A 19,278-nucleotide genomic window follows, 5' to 3' on the forward strand; every position below is an offset into this window, starting at 1 on the left:
AACGCTACTAATTTGCCTTAACGCACGACGTCGTAGACAATCTGCAACACTCCTGAAACCGACCAGCAAAAAGCGCTTCGTTGTAGCGCTTTCAGGGGAATCCCAAAAAGTGGATTCACCCTCCGCAAAGCGATACACTCCTGCAACCAATCTGCAACAATAGCGATAAAGACCTGTGCGTTAACATTGTTGCGGTTTCTTCAAAGTCCCTCCTCCTGAGCCTGTCCTCCAAACTTCCGGCGAAGCGATCGCCATTTTTTTTCCCCGAGCGAGTGGAGATCAACGCACCGGCGAGCCTCCGTTTAGCCAGTGAGGCTTCCCAGGCTGCAGTCCCTCCTCAGAGCTGTTTACAGTCACTAAGCACAAGAAGCCCGCAGAAGCCCGTTTGCTGATGTATTTTCCCTTTAATTTTCACACTGTTTCGGCTGAAAATCGCGCCCGTGAGGGGGGGGGGAGGGGGGGATTTTTTTTTCCCACTCGGAGGCAGCGTGGCCACGATCAAATGACAGCTCAAACAGAGGCTTCCCGGCTTCAGTCCCTCCCCTTCAGTCACTAAGCACACACATTTCACACATTCCATTCAGCTGAAAATCGGGCCCGTGAGAGGGGGGGGGGTTTCACTCTGAGCCAGCGTGTTAACGATCAAACGACAGCTCAAACACCCCAGGCAGCTGGATGGGTCTCTCCGTTGCAACGAATCTACCCAGATTCGTTACAATGGGTCTGTTTTTTTTTTTAAAAAAACCTTCCTTAAAGGGAAAGGGGCTGTTTGGGAGCATGCTAATGGCTGCCCATTGGCTGCTTGACGGCCAGGGGCGGGACGAGCTTGGCAATAGCGCTTCCTTTCTAGCGAATTCTGCCGAGACCGGAAGCCTGTGGGAAACGCTAAAAAACGCAACTGATTCCACTACAAAGGCAGGTATGCATAACGACGAATTCCACTATTTTAAATGGCGATTTTTCATTCAGTGACCAATTTGCAACAAAGATCCCCGTGCAAAAAGGCCCGAAGAGTTGGTTCTTATATGCTGCTTTTCTCTCCCCGAAGAAGGCTCAAAGTTGCCTTTACTTTCCTCTCCCCACAACAGACACCCTGTGAGGTGGGTGAGGCTGAAAGAGCCCTGATATCACTGCTCGGTCAGAACAGCTTTATCAGTGCCATGGCAAGCCCAAGGTCACCCAGCTGGCTGCATGTGGGGGAGTGCAGAATCAAACCCAGCTCGCCAGATTAGAAGTCCACACTCCTAACCACTGCACTAAGCCAGACCTGGGCAGAGTCTGCACTTACTTTCTTTATTCCGTTGTCAATCCTGTTGAATTCAGATCGCTTTGAACTTGGGTCTTCCTCTCCCCCCTCCTCCCTATTGAAACAGGAAAGTCTTCTGCACGTGGTTAGGGAGGCTAAGAAGGTGGGGGGAGCTCTTTCTTTCTTTTCTTGAAGGGGGGGGAGAAGCCAAGCAGGGAGCCTCTTTCGTTTCTTGGAGGGGAGGGGGAGAGGATCGAAAAAGGCAGAGGAGGGAGGAAAAATCCAGGACCGACAGAAGTTGAGAGAAGTTAGGGGCTTCTCCTTTAAGGCAAGTGTGTCACATGACCAGGTGTAGCCTATCAGAGGTTCTCTACCATGGAGCTTTCTTTATTCAGGATTAACAGCAGTCTCAGATATTGCACAATAACGGTAGGGTCACTCCGGATCAATCCTTCTTGCTGCAGACGGAAAATTAAAATCGCCCAAAATCCAAACTGAAATCAAATTCTGTGTAGAGGGCAGGGACTGAATTGATCTGGAGTTGGAATAAAAGCTCCGTGCAGTTTACACCCTGATCTGGCTTGTCCCAGCTAGACAGATCTCATCAGATCCCAGAAGTTAAGCAGGGTCAGTCCTAGCTAGTATTTGGATGAGAGACCTCCAAGAAATACCAGTACTGTGATGCAGAGCCAGACAATGGCAAACCACTTCTGAACATCTCTTGCCTTGGAAACCCTACTGGGTAACCATAAGTCAATTGTGACTTGTTGATATCAACAGCAACAATAACAATAATATTAATAATTTGAGCCCTGATTCAGCCATTCGATTTCCTTTATTTTTCTGCTGTTTATGGGGGTGGCATCTGGATAGTTTTGCAACCAAATGGGCTGGTGGGGGAGGCAAAGGGCTGGAGGTTAAGATGGAGCAACGTTTCCTAAGTGTTTAGGCTTAGCAAAGGTTTTAGAGATGTTAGTAGCTTCAATATAGAGATTTTCTTCAAAAAATCTGCTTATTGGGAGCAATGGGCTAGACTCTCACATTGTCTCTTGCTTTGAAAATCCTAGTGTTGCCATAAGTCAACTGTCACTTGTTGGCACACACAAATAATGTTTCAGGGTTGGGATAATAAAATGCATGCATATTGATGGAAAACTTATTGCTACCAGTTATTACTGTTACTACTTATTGCCAGTTTTACATCAATATATATACATTTTAGTATATTTAGTACCCATATCTCATCAGGTATAAGGCACCAAACTATAAGGACCATATATCACCAGTAAAGAAATACATTGACTGCCAGTTTCCAGACACAATTCAAAGAGCTGTATTTACCTTCAAAATACTGAACAGTGTGGGATCAGGATTTACAGACGAGGAGAGAAGTGGCAGTAGTGAAAAGACAGGGAATAGAACTGCTGGAAAGAATTAAAATGAGAAGGAGGCATAGAATTAATTGGGTAACAGCTGATGTCATTATGGGATTTTTTTTTCCTGAAAAGAAGTATAAGCTTTTTGACCTGGCGCTGCCTATCCTCATTAAGCACTAATAGCTGGATACAACAATCAGCAAAAGTTTATAGGTTAATTACTACTTCATTTCTTCTAATGTGGCTTACACATGAGATTTTAATGAATGTTAATCATAGCCTTTGTTGTTCTCTTATTAAGATCATTTGTGTGGGGGAGTGGGGAACGATCTGGCACTGAATGACTTCTCCAAGGTGACAGGGGAATAATGAGGGAAAGTGATCGACACTTCTCCAAAATCCAGGGGCAATCAATCTCTGAATGTCAGTGGTGGGAAGGCATATTGGGGGGGGAGGGGGGAGTTGGCTTCTCTGTCCTGTTTCTTGGTCCTCTGGGACAGCTGGTTATTTACCATGTGAGATAGGATGCCAGACCAGAGAAACCAATGGCCTGATTCAAATGGGCATTTCTGATATGCTTAATGACATTAAAAACAATTGCTTTTGTCCCCAAATTAATTTTTCTTCAAAGCTAACATATTCTGATGAGTCATGTCAACTTGGATAAACACTAAGCACATGGAAAAAATGTAATCTGTGGAAGGAAAGGATATCAGCCCACCCCCACCTTGCTATGCACATTACCATACATTGGCAACTATGTCACAGATTCAGGAGTAAAAATGAAAGTCAGTGGCTACCTGGGCCCTGAGTAGCTGAAGGAAAGACATTGCTGTATGTAAGACAATGGGGATGTAGTTGACAGATGACAGTTTGGAATAGGGAAATCTGAGTTCAGATTCCTATTCAGCCACTGGATGACATTCAGCCAGTCTCTATCTCTTCACTAATCCTACCTCAAAGGACAGATGTGAGAACAAATTGCAAAGATGGAGACCTAGGTCTTCCTATCCTGCAGGGTGAGATAAAATGCAGGAAACTGGCAAAGAAAACTTGGGATGCTAAATGCAGATTATCGGTCTACTTCTTAATCTACTGTTTGAGAATCAAACATTATTCATTCTAGATGTTGCAAAGGAGGATATTGTGTTCCTAACTTATTCATTCCTCAGTTTAGTCTCATTACTCCAAATGAAATCATTTCTCTGAGCAAAAATGCATAATTTCCCTATAAACGGCAAGAAACGTATGGACATAGAATTACATACATCACAAAGCACCAATTGATTTAATGGAATTAATATCCTCCTAGGATCATTGGCAGAGCCACACAATTTACTTGATGGATAATGTTTGCTCTGGGAGACTTTCGTTAGCAGCTATGTACATTAAAATACCTGCACATACCATCTGTCTAATGACTGTTCATCCAAGTAGGTTGCTGCACTTCCATTCTGCCAACAAAAGATGAAAATCATTTGTCACTTGAGCTAGTTTTTAGTTCCTTGTAGTTGAAGCGTCCATACTGAAGGACTGAGCCAAAACAGGAACCTCAGTCTCAAAAGTCGGTTTTAAAGCTTTGAAAAGAACCCTCTTACAACAAGCTTTGGGAAGGGCCTGGTAAACAAGGGTAGCATGTCGTTGTCCCCCTACTGGTATGGAAGATGAAAGAGAGACAACAGCAGATGGGGAAGCATCAGCATTGTCTAGCAGACATGGTGTTCTTGGCAGCTGAGGCAATTCTGGTGGTGGTGACAGACTGTTTCCCAGCATGCTTCACTTCTCCCTTAGCACTTATTCTGCTTAGGTCTCATTTCCCCACTCATCCAGAGTTTCAGCAATGTGCCACAGGAACCACTGAACAAAGGAGGAAACAGCTTCTCTAAATATTGCCTCCTTCACAGTATTTGGAAGTAGCTGCTTTTAGTCAGCTATGGAAAATTCTAGAATCCCGAGGCAAGCTATTCTCTGAGGTAACCAACGTTCATAACATTTCATCATTTGGGTGACTTCTCTCATTCACTTCTATCAAGAAATAGATTAAAGTGTTCATCCCTTGAGGCCAATAGATATGTTCCTTCCATTGAAGTGCAAGGTGCCATTTCCTCAGTGTGCTTCCATGAAACAAAGCCCACAATTTCTGCTTTTTAATTTCAATTTAAACAGTAAAATCTTCTCTACCTTATGAGATAATTAACTCAGCATGTCCTGAGACGATTAGTAGGGTCTCACATTGAGAGCGGAAGAGTATAGTCTCTGCTGTAATTTTATGTTTGCTAGGATGCAAGAGCATCCTTGATGCAGGACTCTCAGAAATGGGAGGGAAAGTAAGAATATGGCAAGGAGATTTGCTGTCAACGTTAACAGCACAGTTTATGTGCGATAATGATCCAATGCAAAGTCAACTGTGACATAACAGGGAAAAAATACATAAGTCTTTTTGAACTTAGGCTAAATTGGGCATATTTTGCCTGTGATGCTTTTAAGAAACAAATTTCTTTCTAACCCCAAACTGCAGGAAACACACTACATTCATTAACTCCCTCCCACAATACCTCTATTTGACTTTGCTCCAGTTCCTTCCATCTTTGGTTCCTTCTGTCTATGTTTGCTTATTTATTCCCTTGTCAAGTGGCTTCTTCCAGTGCTTTGTCACTTTCCCCAATAAAACTCTTCAAGCATGCTCTTTGTATTCCCTGGCTGTCTAGCTTTCATCTGTTCTTCAGGGGATCACTGATGTGCAGTCCCAAACAACTTGAACGAAGTCTTCTGTAATACCCTGAGGGGGGGGGGCAGAAATATCTTTAAAAATCAGTTAAATCTAGCCCACTTGGTCATGTATCCTTTTTGTTTATTTTTTTCTAGGTAACATTTCTCAGCCTTGATGATGATTTGTAGTTTTCTATAATTACCTTCTGTATCATCAGATTTGGTACAACTGTACACATTTATAGGTTCCTGGATGTAGGGTTTCCTTATAGACCCCCCCCCCTCATCACTATTCCCTTCTCCCAACACCAGTCTTAGCCACTTCCTGTTCCCAGCTCTATCTCCTGTCTTCCCAATTATACCTAGATATACCTAGATTAAGTATTTGAAAGGTTGTCACTTGGAGGAGGGCAAGATGCTGTTTCTGTTGGCTGCAGAGGAGAGGACACGCAGTAATGGGTTTAAACTTCAACGATATAGGCTAGATATCAGGAAAAACTTTTTAACAGTCAGAGTAGTTCAGCAGTGGAATAGGCTGCCTAAGGAGGTGGTGAGCTCCCCCTCACTGGCAGTCTTCAAGCAAAGGTTGGATGCACACTTTTCTTGGATGCTTTAGGATTGCTTAGGGCTGATCCTGCATAGAGCAGGGGGTTGGACTAGATGGCCTGTATGGCCCCTTCCAACTCTATGATTCTAGATGAGGAAAAAACCTGAATATCCAAAATCCATCTGACATGCTACAATAAGATATGCACTAGCGATATCTTTTGGGTTTGCATTTTTAAAGGGTCAACTTTTTCATCCATTACTATACTAAAATATGCTTCTTCAGGCATAATCCCAAATCCCATCCTCACTTGCCCCACAGCAAAGGAACCCCCAGAAAACCGAATTTCATCATTTTAAGCAGAGTCTAATTCGGTCTGCCCAATGCAGAAATGCATGCAATCAGGTTTTTCCCTGCACCCACCATTTTGAGTTGTTTCAGAATGCCCTTCTCCTCATCGCTATCCTCCCTCCCCTCCCCTCCCCTCTTTCCCCTCCCCCTCCCTCCCATTCAGAAAAATCTGCCTTTTTTTAAAGGTGTGTGTGTGATCACATTGCAACATTGTTTCTAAGCTTTTTTTTTTCTTTTAAGAAGTCTTGCAGTCTTACACATCTGTACACCGCCCGTGGCGCCACGGGCGCCATCTGTACACCGCCCGTGGCGCCACGGGCGCCACGGACTAAATAAAACAGTAAGCCCTCCTGGGGCAGGCTGTGTCCGGGATGAGGAAGGGTCCGGATTGGACCCTTCCTCATGACAGACAATCGGAGGGACCAATCGGCAGGCGCTTTGCGCCTGCCAATTGGTCCCTCTGAGTCCTAGCTGTAGCAACTGCGAGCCGCGCGCAGCGCGGCTCGCAGTTGCTCCTGGCCTGACGCCCGAGGGAGTCCCTGGCGGCGGCGCGCAGGGCGGCTGGCGGAGGCTCCCTGCCCGCCAGGCAGGGAGCCCCCGCCAGCCGCCCTCCGTGCCACCGCCAGGGACTCCCGTGCCAGCCAAAAACGGACCTCCAAAGGAACCCCGCCTGCATCGAAGATGGCCGCCAACGGCCCGCCGACCGTCAGGACGCTGCCCGAGGGAGTCCCTGGCGGCGGTGCGCAGGGCGGCTGGCGGAGGCTCCCTGCCCGCCAGGCAGGGAGCCCCCGCCAGCCGCCCTGCGCCCCGCCGCCAGGGACTCCTGTGCCAGCCGAAAACGGACCTACAAAAGAACCCCGCCTGCATAGAAGATGGCCGCCAAAGGCCCACCGAGCAGCTGAGGATACCCCGCCGCCGCCGCCCACCCGCCCTCTCTAAGGTGAGCTTCCTTGCCGCGCGCTGCCCTGTCCCTCCCTATCCCCCGCATTCTAGCGCCCATTGTATTTTGTTTACAATGGGCTCTTTTACTAGTCAGTGTTATAAAGTTATAACATTACTAGGGGCCAAGCCCATTGCATTCAGGAATACAATGAGTGCTAGAGTGGGGTGGGGGGTGGAAGAACTCTGCAGATGGTCTTCCTCTCCCCAGGAACTGGAAAGGCTGCAGGCTGGAGGCTGGAGGCTCCCAGGGCAGGGACCGGCAGGGGCAGCTCCCACACAGCAGGGATCTGCAGCCTCTGGAACTCGGAGGGAAGCAGAAGGAGGAAGAGGTTGTCAAAATTGGATTCAAGGTTTTCTGGAATAAATGAATCTAAGAAAATGAGGTTAAATATACATTTGGAGATCCATTTTTAGGGGCAGTAGCTGAGGCGGTCCTTGAGTAGGTTCAGTAATTGCTTCAGTGTACTGTGACCTGGCTATTCGCTTGTTGTCAGAATTTCTTCATAAAAATGTGGGATGGGGGAGGCAGGGAGACACAGCAAGAAGAAACAATTTGAAGAATATTCTACCCCTACAGAGGCTGTTGATCTTTCACAGATTTCTTACTTATCCTTCCCTCCCACTTTAAAAGCACCCCCTGCCTGCCAAGATCTCTGTCTCTGCTTACTCAGACACCTCAGCTGCATATGAAAACAGGTTTCACACCCAGGCTCTGCAGTACTTGGTTTGTGGAAGAAGGAGGGGGGTATAGATGAGACTGAACAGAGTAGTGGGGGGAAGGAAAAAGAAGAAATAGTCATTAAAATGCAGGAACAGGCAGGACACAGCAAGACAGACCCAAGAGCTGTTTATTGGGTGACAAGGAGGTGGGTTCCAAGCAGGGTTTGACTCTTTTGACTGATGAAAAGACAAAGCAGGTTTCTCCTTTAATCAGAACTTTTTCTTCCCATCTCCCCAACCACACCGTGTTTTTACACATCTTTAACTGCTGTTTTAAGAGCCTCTTGTGGTGCAGAGTGGTAAGGCACTAGACATGCTGTCTGAAGCTGTCTGCCCATGAGGCTGGGAGTTCAATCCCAGCAGCCGGCTCAAGGTTGACTCAGCCGTCCATCCTTCCGAGGTCGGTAAACTGAGTACCCAGCTTGCTGGGGGGTAAACAGTCATGACTGGGGAAGGCACTGGCAAACCACCCCGTATTGAGTCTGCCATGAAAACGCTGGAGGGCGTCACCCCAAGGGTCAGACATGACCCGGTGCTTGCACAGGGGATACCTTTACCTTTAACTGCTGTTTTTCCTACTCTCCCCAAACACGACTACACTAACTCCATCCGTAACCCAAGACAACAGGGTCCCCTAGCTCCCTCTCTCATCTGCTCCCTACCCACTCCTTTCTTCAGCAATCAGCACCAGAGTTTGCTTCAAGAGCAAGTTCAATTTATTGATGGGGTTGTGGTCCTAGCAACATTCTTGCTTGCAGGCTCACTTACAAGCTCATTGCCAAATGTTAAGGATGAAAAAATAGTCAAAAAACTGTAGTAGGCAAAAAGCAAAAACAATTTTAAATAATATATTTCTGTAAGGTACAAAACTGTTTCCTTATATCTAAACTTTGTTTTTCAATCCAGCATTTCACAATTGGAGAAAAAAAATATCCTAAAAGCTGAGTACAAAATTCAAGCCAAAATAGTTCTCTAGGAACATCTACACCAGTGGTCCGTAACCTTTGTCATGCTGTGGACTGCTACGCCGGGGTGCGGGGAGAGGGTGACCCGGGGCCCCGCGCGTGCGCAGCAGCCCCGGCGCAAACACGCATGCGCGGACTTGCCGTGCTTGCTTGCGCCCCCACCGGACGCAAACGCTCACGCGCGTCAAGTCTGCACGTGCGCGTTTGCGCCGCCGGCATGCCGGCGGCCGCAGCTCCCTCTCCCTCTCCCCGCCCCTCCCCTCCCCTCCAGGCCGCAAGGAAATTGGCAGCCAAAGAGGCCAATTAGCTTGCGGCCCGGCAAGCTTCTCTTCCCGCCCCCTCCCAAAGCAAGAAGCTTGCTGGGCCGCAAGCTGATCGGCCGCTTCGGCGGCCGATTTGCTCGCAGCCTGGTGAGCTTCTCGCTGTGGGGGGGGGGGCGGGAAGAGGGAGCTGCGGCCCAGCGCCGAGGCCTTCGCAGCCCGGCACCGGGCCTCGGCCCGGGGGTTGGGGACCACTGATCTACACAACAAATTTGGAAAAAAATAACTGAAGAAACAAAATTTCCTCAAGTGTCTTCCCAGACAGAGTTGATTTCAACTCGAACCTTCATTGGGAATATTTCTATATTAGGAATAAATGAGTCAGTAGAGGAACATGTCCCAGCTAGGGATGGGCACAAAGCAGCTCATGAACGAAAGTTTATGACAAATTTTGGCTGGTTCAGGGTTTGCAGACTGAAGTTTGTGGCAGGTCAACCAGCACAAACATTCTATTTGTTTGTGGCAGATTATGGCGGTTCGTGAACAGATACATTTCCAGATAGTCTCCTCTCAGTCATAATGTTTGCCAAACAAAACAACAGGGTGGATGAAACTTGGACGACATAGAGTGGAGCAACTAGGGGAGGTTCCCAGGGATTTTGATGTTTCTAGGTTGCACAGAATCTCTTCTGTATAGCCCTAAAATTTCTGAACTGGCAACTGTGATTTCCCCTGAAAAGTTTTCTTGGGCACCTTCTTTGGGGCCTAACATGAATCCTGTATATAGTCCTTGCCAACCTTTAAGCAAAACCTAAATTGAAGTGTCTGAAGAATTACAGGATTTGGGTTGGGTCCCCCCCCCCCAGATTTGATGGTCATATCCAAAAGGTTCAAATACAGTTAACTGTAGTAATTCATGACGACAGATACTGAGTCAGATGGTTAGTCTATTGAAGTCACTTGTGTCCCCTCTGTTGGTCAAAGGTAGAGGTCTTTCACATTGCCTCTGGCTTAATGCCTACTTAATTGTATGTGCCAATTAATTTAGTATGTAAACCAGAGTGAATTAGTATGTAAACCTGCTGCTCTACCACTGAACCATGGCCCCAATGACTGGTACCACTTCAACTGAGCAACAGTTTTGAGTAAAATTTGAATTGTTCTCTCCTGCTATGTATGGTGAAGCAGGTGCGAATCAGATAGCCCTGCATGCTAACATGTGTTTGAAATGGCTATTTTGTAGAGCAGCATCATGACAGAGAGTAAAGGCTGCCTTCAACATGTTCGCAGTTTTATAGAATGCTTAAAACTTTAACTGCAGCTATCAATTCCCTGGATTTATAATGCTTAGCTTTCAGACTTCTTTTACAACATTGTTGCAATTGTTTTAAGTTTTACAATACTTGCAGCTTGTAGGAACATGGTTGGGCTGGATAACCAGAGATAATTTCCATTATAAGTCAACCCCCAAGCAATTTCTTAAAACTCATTACTATATTTTTTTGTGGGGATGCCCTTTCTGTGGTTAGTTTTAGCCATTCACTTCTATTGCGTTTCCTACCTCACCCTCCACATTTGCAGTAAGCAGCATTTGAAGTCCACAGTGCCAAATTATTAGATTCTGTTGCTTATTTATTTTTAAATACTGCTGCATGTATATCTTTGGCCAAGCTACCATAATCAGGGCTGGAACAACAATATAGGCAGATCAGGATGAGTGTCTGTGATGCAGTGGCAGAGCATGTGCTTTGCACGCAGAAGGTCCTATGTTCATGTTGGAGTGAGCAACTTAGTATGCCTGGACATTGGGGGCTGTTACATCACTCTAAGTGTGTATAGATGTCAGCCCTTTGGTATACCTCTCTTTGACCATTATTGTACAGGAGGCACCAAACTGCTGCCTGGTTTCTGGCTTGGGGCAGGTCGCTCCAAGTCTTCATGCTCCCGCATGGGGGAGCATTTGGACTGCTGCACTCTGTCTGCCCTGGATTTGTACTCCCAAATGAGGCAGCCAGGAGGGCAAGATTGTGCTACCCTGCAGGGTAGCATGGACCTATTTTTAATTTGTAAGAATGTGCGATTGCACTGTTACGAAATCACATGTTCTTACAGATGAAAAAATGTCCAAGGTGGCTCTGCTGAATGTGCAATGCAGTAGAGCACTTGGAGCATTTCTTTTATTCTTAACAATGTGGTATTGCAAGTGAGGATGGGGAGAATCTGGGCTAGGATGGCCCAATTTCCCTCCTTCCGGACTGCCCAGGCCTGACATATGCCCTGATGAGGCCCACGGAAAAAAGGGAACACAGATTTATCCATGTTCCCTTGCTGTGGGCCAACTGAGGGCCTGAGTCACATCAGGCCTGGAACCATCCCAGACGGATACTGATGCCATCCAGAAGCAGGAATTCAGCCTGATCCTAAATGAGCAGTGAGTCGGGCTGAATTCCTGGCACAGAAAAGGGAGCTGCTTCTGACTCTTCCTCTCTTTGTCCTCTTACAACTTTGCATAGCCTTCCATGGAGACCCATGTCTCTGCAGGTCTCTCCTGTAGAAACAATGTCCTCATATTTTCACACACATGATGCTGTATAAGCTAGCCATTTGCGATAAGGAAAGTACTCCTTATGTTAGACTTCTCACTTTTCTTTTGACTGAAACCTGAATGTAAATTGGATCTACTTGAATAAAGGTAAGTTTACCTTTTTTATTCTTGGTAAATGCATTTATACTCAGTACCACACTTCTATGACAAGGCAAAACTCTATTATATTAACTAAATACCCCAATAGTTCAGTCCCTAAAATCTTGAGCATCAGGCACAGGGAAAGACCTTTGATTTGCAGGCAAGCACTTTGTGGCTGGGAGGGGAAGGTGGTTTACAGTAAAATGATAAAATCACATAAAACAGAAGAAAAATATACAATCCCATGCACTGGTGATAAAACTAGTCTAATCCTCCCCTCCCTTCTTTGCACACACAGCTGTAGCCCCCCACAGCCCCCAACTACCATCTTGGGAGGTAACTCCTGCCCTGATGACCCACAGATAGGGCCTATATAGGGAGGGACCCAATCTTCTTAGCCCGGCCTCAACCAAATGCCTGGCAAAAGAGCTCTGTCTTACAAGTCCTGCAGAACTGAGATAGATACATTGTATATAATGTTTCATTTGGGATGATACCTTTAAGTTCTTATATAATTAAGTATTTTCCTTTTTATATTAGCCTGAACATACAAAAGAAAAAAGGAAGGAGGACTTAAACATCCCCATTGACTTCAATGTATATAGAAGGCTGTCACTCTGTTTAGGTTTGCAAATTAACCTGTTTGCCTTGGCTGGATCATTCTTGGTTTCCAATAGTATTTTCCCCTGTTGATCAAACATAGTTCCCAATTGTATTTCTGATTGTCTCATGCATTCTGAGTACATTATGCATTTTTGTGCTATAAACCCTAGCTACTAGCATAGACGAGATGAATTAACCTTCTGTTTAATACAGACCCACTCGATTTACATCAAAAAGTTTCTTTAAAAAAACTATCAAAGGATGAGCAAGAAATGTCTACTTAGTGACTGAAACAAAGCTCACTTTATCTTACTGCATAAATTATGCATGCATCTTCCAAGCATCTTAACAGTATCATCTTCTGTTAAATAATAAAGAACAGAAGCCATTAATACACTGTTTGTGCATGTTTCCCAATTTGAATCTACTCCTTTGATCACTTCCTGATTTTCTTATCAGTTCTGATTAACAGATGAAAGCAGTTCAAACAGTGTAATTTAACTACTGTGAGGTTTTTTTCCCTTCAGAGATGGCACCAGATACATACTTTATTAAAAATTCATTTTCTCATGTTTATTTGCGATAAGTCTGAAATAAATTACATTGCTATTTTACTGTACCTCTGAGCTACCACTTTCTCTTGATTGATTCTGAATTCTTTACAAAGTAATCCTATAATTATAAACATTTTTGTATTGAAAGCACACCCACTTAAACTAATATTTCTTAAAAATGGGTCAATTTTAACTAATGTTTTAAATGATATGTTTTATTGTAGTTTTTAAAAACTGTATGTTTATATTCTGTAGGCGACCCTGGGCATTGTGGAATGATGAGACAATATTTTAAAATTAATCAGTAGATGAACAAAATAGCGAAAAATATCACTGTTACAATTTTTGGTTAGGTAGTCTGGTTAAAAGTACTGCGCACAGTTAATGGCTTGTTAAATCCCATTGATTTCAGGGATAGAATTAAACAGATGCTTAAATCTCTTCCATGAAATCCATGATGAAAATCATCGATTGAAATAAATCCATTTAGAAGGATTTAACTGTGGCTGGATTTTCCCATTATTTCACTTCCAGTGTTCCAGCTATTTTATTACAACTGTAGAGCTTCAAACCTCTATTTTCTTCATGTTAGCAGTAGGATACTTTCTACATATTAGACTAGTTGGACTGAGTTATTGAGCTACATAGGTTCACAGTGCTAGCTCAACTAAAAGTGTGCGAAGTTCCCAATTTACATACAGATTTTCTCCTGTTGGCTACCAAAATATTGTAGGTGACCTAGAAGGGGTGAATAACCAACCTTATAATGTTACACTAGGATTCAGCCTTCTTATTTCCCGTGCACTGAGCATTTTCTTTTTCTAGTCTGAAAATGTACTGTGGTAAAACTCATTGGCCATCTAGGTTGATTTGTCTAATAGTTACAGCTTTAGTGGACCTTTAAAAGACAGGTGCATGTTATTGATAGTTGTTTATTTTAAACAAGGAACAGACTGTCAAAAGCATCTTTGAAATAGTCTCATCGTAAAGAATCATTTTTTTTAAAAAATGTCCAGATTTCCAAGTCAGTGAAGATAAATATGAGTGATGTGGCACTTAAATTGAAGGAATGTATCAGTACCAGTAACATCATCAGGGGAGGCCCTCAGGAATAGTCAACTTGCCAGCTGGCAGCTCTGGAAATAGATACATTCAATAGAAGGATGCTGTTATTCCAGCTGTCTTAATACATAACAAGAATATAAAGGGGGCAGTGCATAACTGGGTCCCGCTTTAAGGTAATAGGGTAAGAATGAAAGGATTCTGTATATGGAATTCTTGAAACTCGTTTTTAGTATACGTTTCTTCAACTTAATATATACAGTCCTGATACCCATGACTTATTGGAAAAAATAAACATATATTGAAAGAAGAAAAGGTAATCCTTTAAGAAGAACCTTCAGGCAATTTCTGATCTGACTCTATCCTCCGATGGCAGGAAATCCATGAAAACTGTGTTATAGTGGAGTACCAAAGCATCATAGATTGTGAAGAATAAGACAGAATTCAAGCCCCCATCCCTACACAAGATTAATCTGTGTGAAAGATAATAAAGTATTATGTATGTATGCATATTTAGCTTATTGTGGCACTTGCAAACAGACCCTGAACCAATAAGGATGGGTTGTTATAACAAAGGTACCTAAGCATGCCTAAGCATATTTATTTTATTTATTATATATTTTAGCATGCATTCCCCCAAAAGCACAAGTTAGGTTACATCATAAAAGCATACAGTTTAAAATTACAAAATGTAAATGAAATCCTTGCCATTAAAATTATTTTAATTTCAATATCCCAAACTTATAAAATTGATTTGCTGGATGTTTTCTCCTATTCAGAGAGAGAGGAGAGAGACAGCATGGTCCACTGTCGTATCTTTCTTGTTGATTTAGTGGGTGAGTTTAAACAGGGAGGCCAGCTGAAATTCTGATGATCCTAGGGCCTCAACCATAGACCTGGTGGAATAGCTCCATCTTGCAGGCCCTACAGAACTGCCTAAGGTCTCACAGGGTTTTGATCTCACCAGGCAAACCATTCCACTAGGTTGAGACCATGGCAGAAACCAACTGGTTGAAGCCAATTTGATTTCTTTAGGGCAGGGGATCCTTAGCAGATTTTGCTGGTTCAATCTGTTCTTTGGGAGACATAATGGGAGAGGTGGTATCAAAGGTACAATAGTCCCAGAAGGTTTAGGGTTTTGAAGGTTGAAAACAAAACCTTGAACCTAATCCAGTCTCGGGCTTGTGCAGTTGGGAGAGCACAATCCCCAATAATCTTTCAGTCCCAATGAGGATCCACACTGCTGCATTCTGGACCAGTTAGTTTCCAGATGAACTTCAGATAAGTCAGAGAGCAAGGAAACCTAAGATTTACTCACAATGCAGTCTTTAGATTTTGAAAAAGTCCTCCATCTCATAAATGAGGAGCCTGAAGTATAATTGGTCTAGCACGACCATATGACCCATGACTGCTAGAATGAAAAATTCCTGTCATGGCGTGAACAGTGTGTCAGATCTCTTAAAAGCCTGACTTGTGAGCTAACAACAGCAATAACAACAAAAAAACCATCAGAATGGTATGCAACAAATCAGATCAAATTGCAGATAGGCTTGCGGAGCATGTAAAATGGGTATGGGATTCGTATGTGCTGCTTGTTCAAATTAGAAGTCTAATTCAGGTTTGTTTCCTCTCATTGGCTCAGCATGGATGGGGAAAAAATCCCGAGTGCAATTATTTGCCAAGTTATCTGTAGGTTATGATGAGCAATGTGGCCCCTTAAATTAGCATGGTGCTTGCAGTGCTTCCCTTTATCGGAATAAATTCAACTCTGTGTGTTTCTGTTGATGAAAGAAATCAGGGGAACCATTAGCAATTACTGTGTTTCTTTGAGTTTATTGGCATTTTGGTCCAAAAGTTCCCACTATTAATGAGTGGATTCCTCTCCATCACCAAATCTTTGACAAATCCTAAAGTGTATCATAAATTCAAAACTGGATAACACAGACTCATGTGCAGGAAGTATCTAAGTAACAGTGCTACATTCTGTGTATGTTGCATGCATAACGCATTAACTTATAATTGTTGATGTTATCATCCTTATCCACGGTCTCCTTATAAATAAAAGGGAAACAGCTTCGGGGGACAGATGGACGGCTGTCTGAGTTGGAAATAGGGCCAATCAGGGTGCAGCTAGCTGCACCCTGACAGGCCCTGCCCCTACAGCTCCCGCTCCGGCTGACAAGCACAGCTGGTGTCTCGCAGAGGCGCTGGCTGTGCTTGCCAGGCTGTGTGTGGCTTTGAGTTTGCAGGAGGGAGGGGGCCAGGATGGCTTCTCTTGGGCCGCCAAGCACACCCGTGGCCTCGCTGAGCCGTTCTGAGGGAAGGCAGGATGGGTCTCATGTGGGGCCTGGAGGTCGAGCCTCGCCGCCTTACAGTAGGGGGGGGGGAAGGCCTCTCAAAGCCCATTCTTATGAACGGGCTTTGAAACTAGTCTATATATAATTTCCAAAGTGTGGCCCTCATCTGTGGATATCTAAATCTGTGGATTGGGGCCAAACTTGCACTAAGCAAATATTTCTGCAAACGTGAGAGACCCTCTAGGTTTGTAGAAAAATCTAAAATAATTAAAAATATTGAAGGTTTAAATACTCCCAAATTAAATAAAATATAGTTTGTGAATGCATGTTTGAGGGAGCAGGGTATCCTCCAAATGCAGAACCTGATATTTTGCTAGTATTTTTTTTTAAGCTGATGCTTAGAAGTGACTGCTAGGTTCAGGCGTGTCAGAGCTAGACACCAGGATCCACCCCAGGCCTAGCAGCAGTGGAAACCAAGAGTTACTACGGGGCCAGTTACAGCAGCATTGGATGTTGAGAGAGGCTCCAGGCCTAGCCAGAGCTAGGAGCTGCTCTGGGTTTGGAGCAGTTCTGAGACACTGTTGCTGCCAGGCTCAAAGATAAGAGAAAAGAAGACTAGGGAGTGAAACAGAAAGGGGGCGTTGGGGATAAATAAAGAGAAAGGTGGATTGTCAATTACCTTTCTCCATGTTTTAAAGGGCCTGGGATGCCAGCTGATTTTTTTAAAACTAAAACATCTTCGTTGATATGCCTATGCATCTAATTATAGATTCATAGTGTTGTTGTTTTTTTAATGCCACCCCTTTTGGAATCATGAACTTTGAATCTTTTATAAATTAATCTCAAGTCCAATATTTTTGGGGGAGGGGTTAGCTTTAGAGGTGCATGCTTTGTGTTTTAACTGGGTTTTGCTGTGTTTTTTTTGTTTTTGTTTTTGCTTTTCCTAAACAATTACTGCCTATCCATTGTTCCAGGCTGTTTGCTTAAAAAACAAAACAAAAAAAACACACATCCTCAGGAGAAGGGTCACGGAGGCGGGTGTAAGGGTGGAAATTGGAGGTGGAGATTGTGCTACTTCGGCTCCACACATTTCCTTAATGTGTTGCTGGTTGCTCTCCTCTGGCTAGTGCTCCATAGTTTGGGGAATTCACTTTATGCGATTCCTCGGGTAGTGCTTTAAAACGGAGGGTGTAGCTACCGGTTTGCTGCTTGGACACTGGATGTTGGTGACGTTTGCAAAACTCCAAAAATATGGCATCTGCATAAGGTGAGCATTTCACTTTAATTATCGGGTGCAGAATGGCTCTGGATTTACCACCCTCAATCGCACGTATCATCAGTGAGCAACCAGTGAAAAACCAGAGTCAAACCCATATGGAGGGGAAGAGGCGTGATAGTCTCAGCACTGTTGTCCCGCCCTCGCATCCACCCTCTAATCTCCATTTTCTGCTCCAAGTAATATTTTTTAATGGTGAGGTCCGTGTTGCAGTGTGATCTCAAAGGTAAAATACATTTCCAAAGATAAAATAAAATTGTCTTTAAAGTGTCCCAAGTCTTTTTGGGATCGGGCAGGCAAAACACAACCTTATCTGTTTTCTGGAGGTGTGTGTGGGGGTGTGTGATCAAGCAGCTTTCTCCCAATCATACTGGGGTCTGAACACTATGTTTCTAAGACAACTATTGACACAAAATGACTTTTTGGGCTCCAGGTACCATGTTCAGTGTCTCAGAAATCTACCAAGACAGAAATAAAGTCCAAAAGAATACAAATCCCAAAGGGGGTGGGATGCTGTATTGCTCAGGAGTTACAACATGGTAATGTTGATTTTTTATTAAAAATGCATCTGTGTTGTGGCACTGCCACATAGCAATGCAGAAGTGCCTTTCAAAAAAAAAATTGGGGGGGGGGGGAGAAAGTTTCAGTCCATGAGAGAACCGCTGTGCCATGATTGCTGGCTTGCTCTAAATGATAAGCCAAGGAGCGGAGGGAGAGGTTCATGTTGCTTTACCTTGCAGCCTCATCAGGAGGCAAAAAGCTGTAACGAGACAGAGAGAAAACGCAGGAGGGGTCTCCTGTGAGGAGGGCTGCAAACATGAGGTTTACCATCCTGCATTTGCAAGCAGGAAGCCACTTACTTGTGTTTTATGCCTCCATGAGAAAACACTCTTAAATATATTAAACATTTATTGGGTGATATGTCCATATATGATCATGCCAATCCATCCATCCCTCCCAAAATGGCCAGTGATGGGCCTGGAAGTGGAAAGAGGAGGGGCCCAGGTGGGTGGCTACACATTTCTGCTTCCCAACCATATTCTGTCCTATCATGCCACTTCTGGGATTTCTCAAAGCCTGAAGTACATTTCAAGGGTTTCTCAACAGTAAAAAAAAAAAAAAAGGTGAGAAAGGCTGGCCTGAAAACTCAAATAAATGTTCCTAGGGTTGAACATACAAGAAATCAACCATCTGGGTATAATCAAGAATACCTATATTAAAAGGTAGGAAAACTCTTCCTGCATTTGTCCTACAAATGTATTCCTTTAGTAAGCCTGATTGAACTTCACCCATTTTTTTTTTACTTAAAAATGTACAGGCAAATCCAATTCTGAAAAGGAGCCCAACATTCCAAAGTAAAACTACAGCTAGAAAAACAGGATTAGAAACATTGTGCCATGTGTAGGGCAAATGCCTTTTTGCATTCATAGTGACTTCTTTTTAAAACCGAGAATGCCCAAAGTCCCTTAAAGCCCACCCACTGAGCCGCAGAGTCCTTGCATTGGCCTTAATGTGCTTAAGGAGCTCATGTGTCACTGAAAAGCCCCTTGCTGAAGGGATAAGTGGCTTGCTGGAAGATCCATCCTTTGCTCCAAGGAGGCTTCGGGAGCTTATAGTTGCTTCGTCAGATAAGCTTGTAAATGCCTTTAATAAGATAATGGTACAGCTGTACACATGGAGCTTA

General features: G+C 44.1%; 1 protein-coding gene and 1 long non-coding RNA gene across 7 annotated transcripts in view; one reads left to right on the top strand and one right to left on the bottom strand.

Annotated features, from left to right (window-relative positions):
* Nucleotides 1–19,278, top strand: part of KHDRBS2 (KH RNA binding domain containing, signal transduction associated 2) — a 537,632-nt gene that overhangs the window by 54,996 nt on the left and 463,358 nt on the right. The window lies entirely within an intron of this gene.
* The window catches only part of LOC143844482 (uncharacterized), a 31,280-nt gene that overhangs the window by 5,337 nt on the left and 6,665 nt on the right, over nucleotides 1–19,278 (bottom strand). For both annotated transcript variants that reach the window (XR_013234004.1, XR_013234003.1), the window contains exons 2-3: nucleotides 5,178–5,401; nucleotides 4,030–4,076 (exon numbers count right to left, since the gene is read on the bottom strand). This is a non-coding gene — a long non-coding RNA (uncharacterized LOC143844482). The remainder of the gene's footprint in view (nucleotides 1–4,029; nucleotides 4,077–5,177; nucleotides 5,402–19,278) is intronic.

The sequence above is a fragment of the Paroedura picta genome, chromosome 1 (genome assembly GCF_049243985.1).
Source record: "Paroedura picta isolate Pp20150507F chromosome 1, Ppicta_v3.0, whole genome shotgun sequence".
Classification (NCBI taxonomy): Eukaryota; Metazoa; Chordata; class Lepidosauria; order Squamata; family Gekkonidae; genus Paroedura; species Paroedura picta.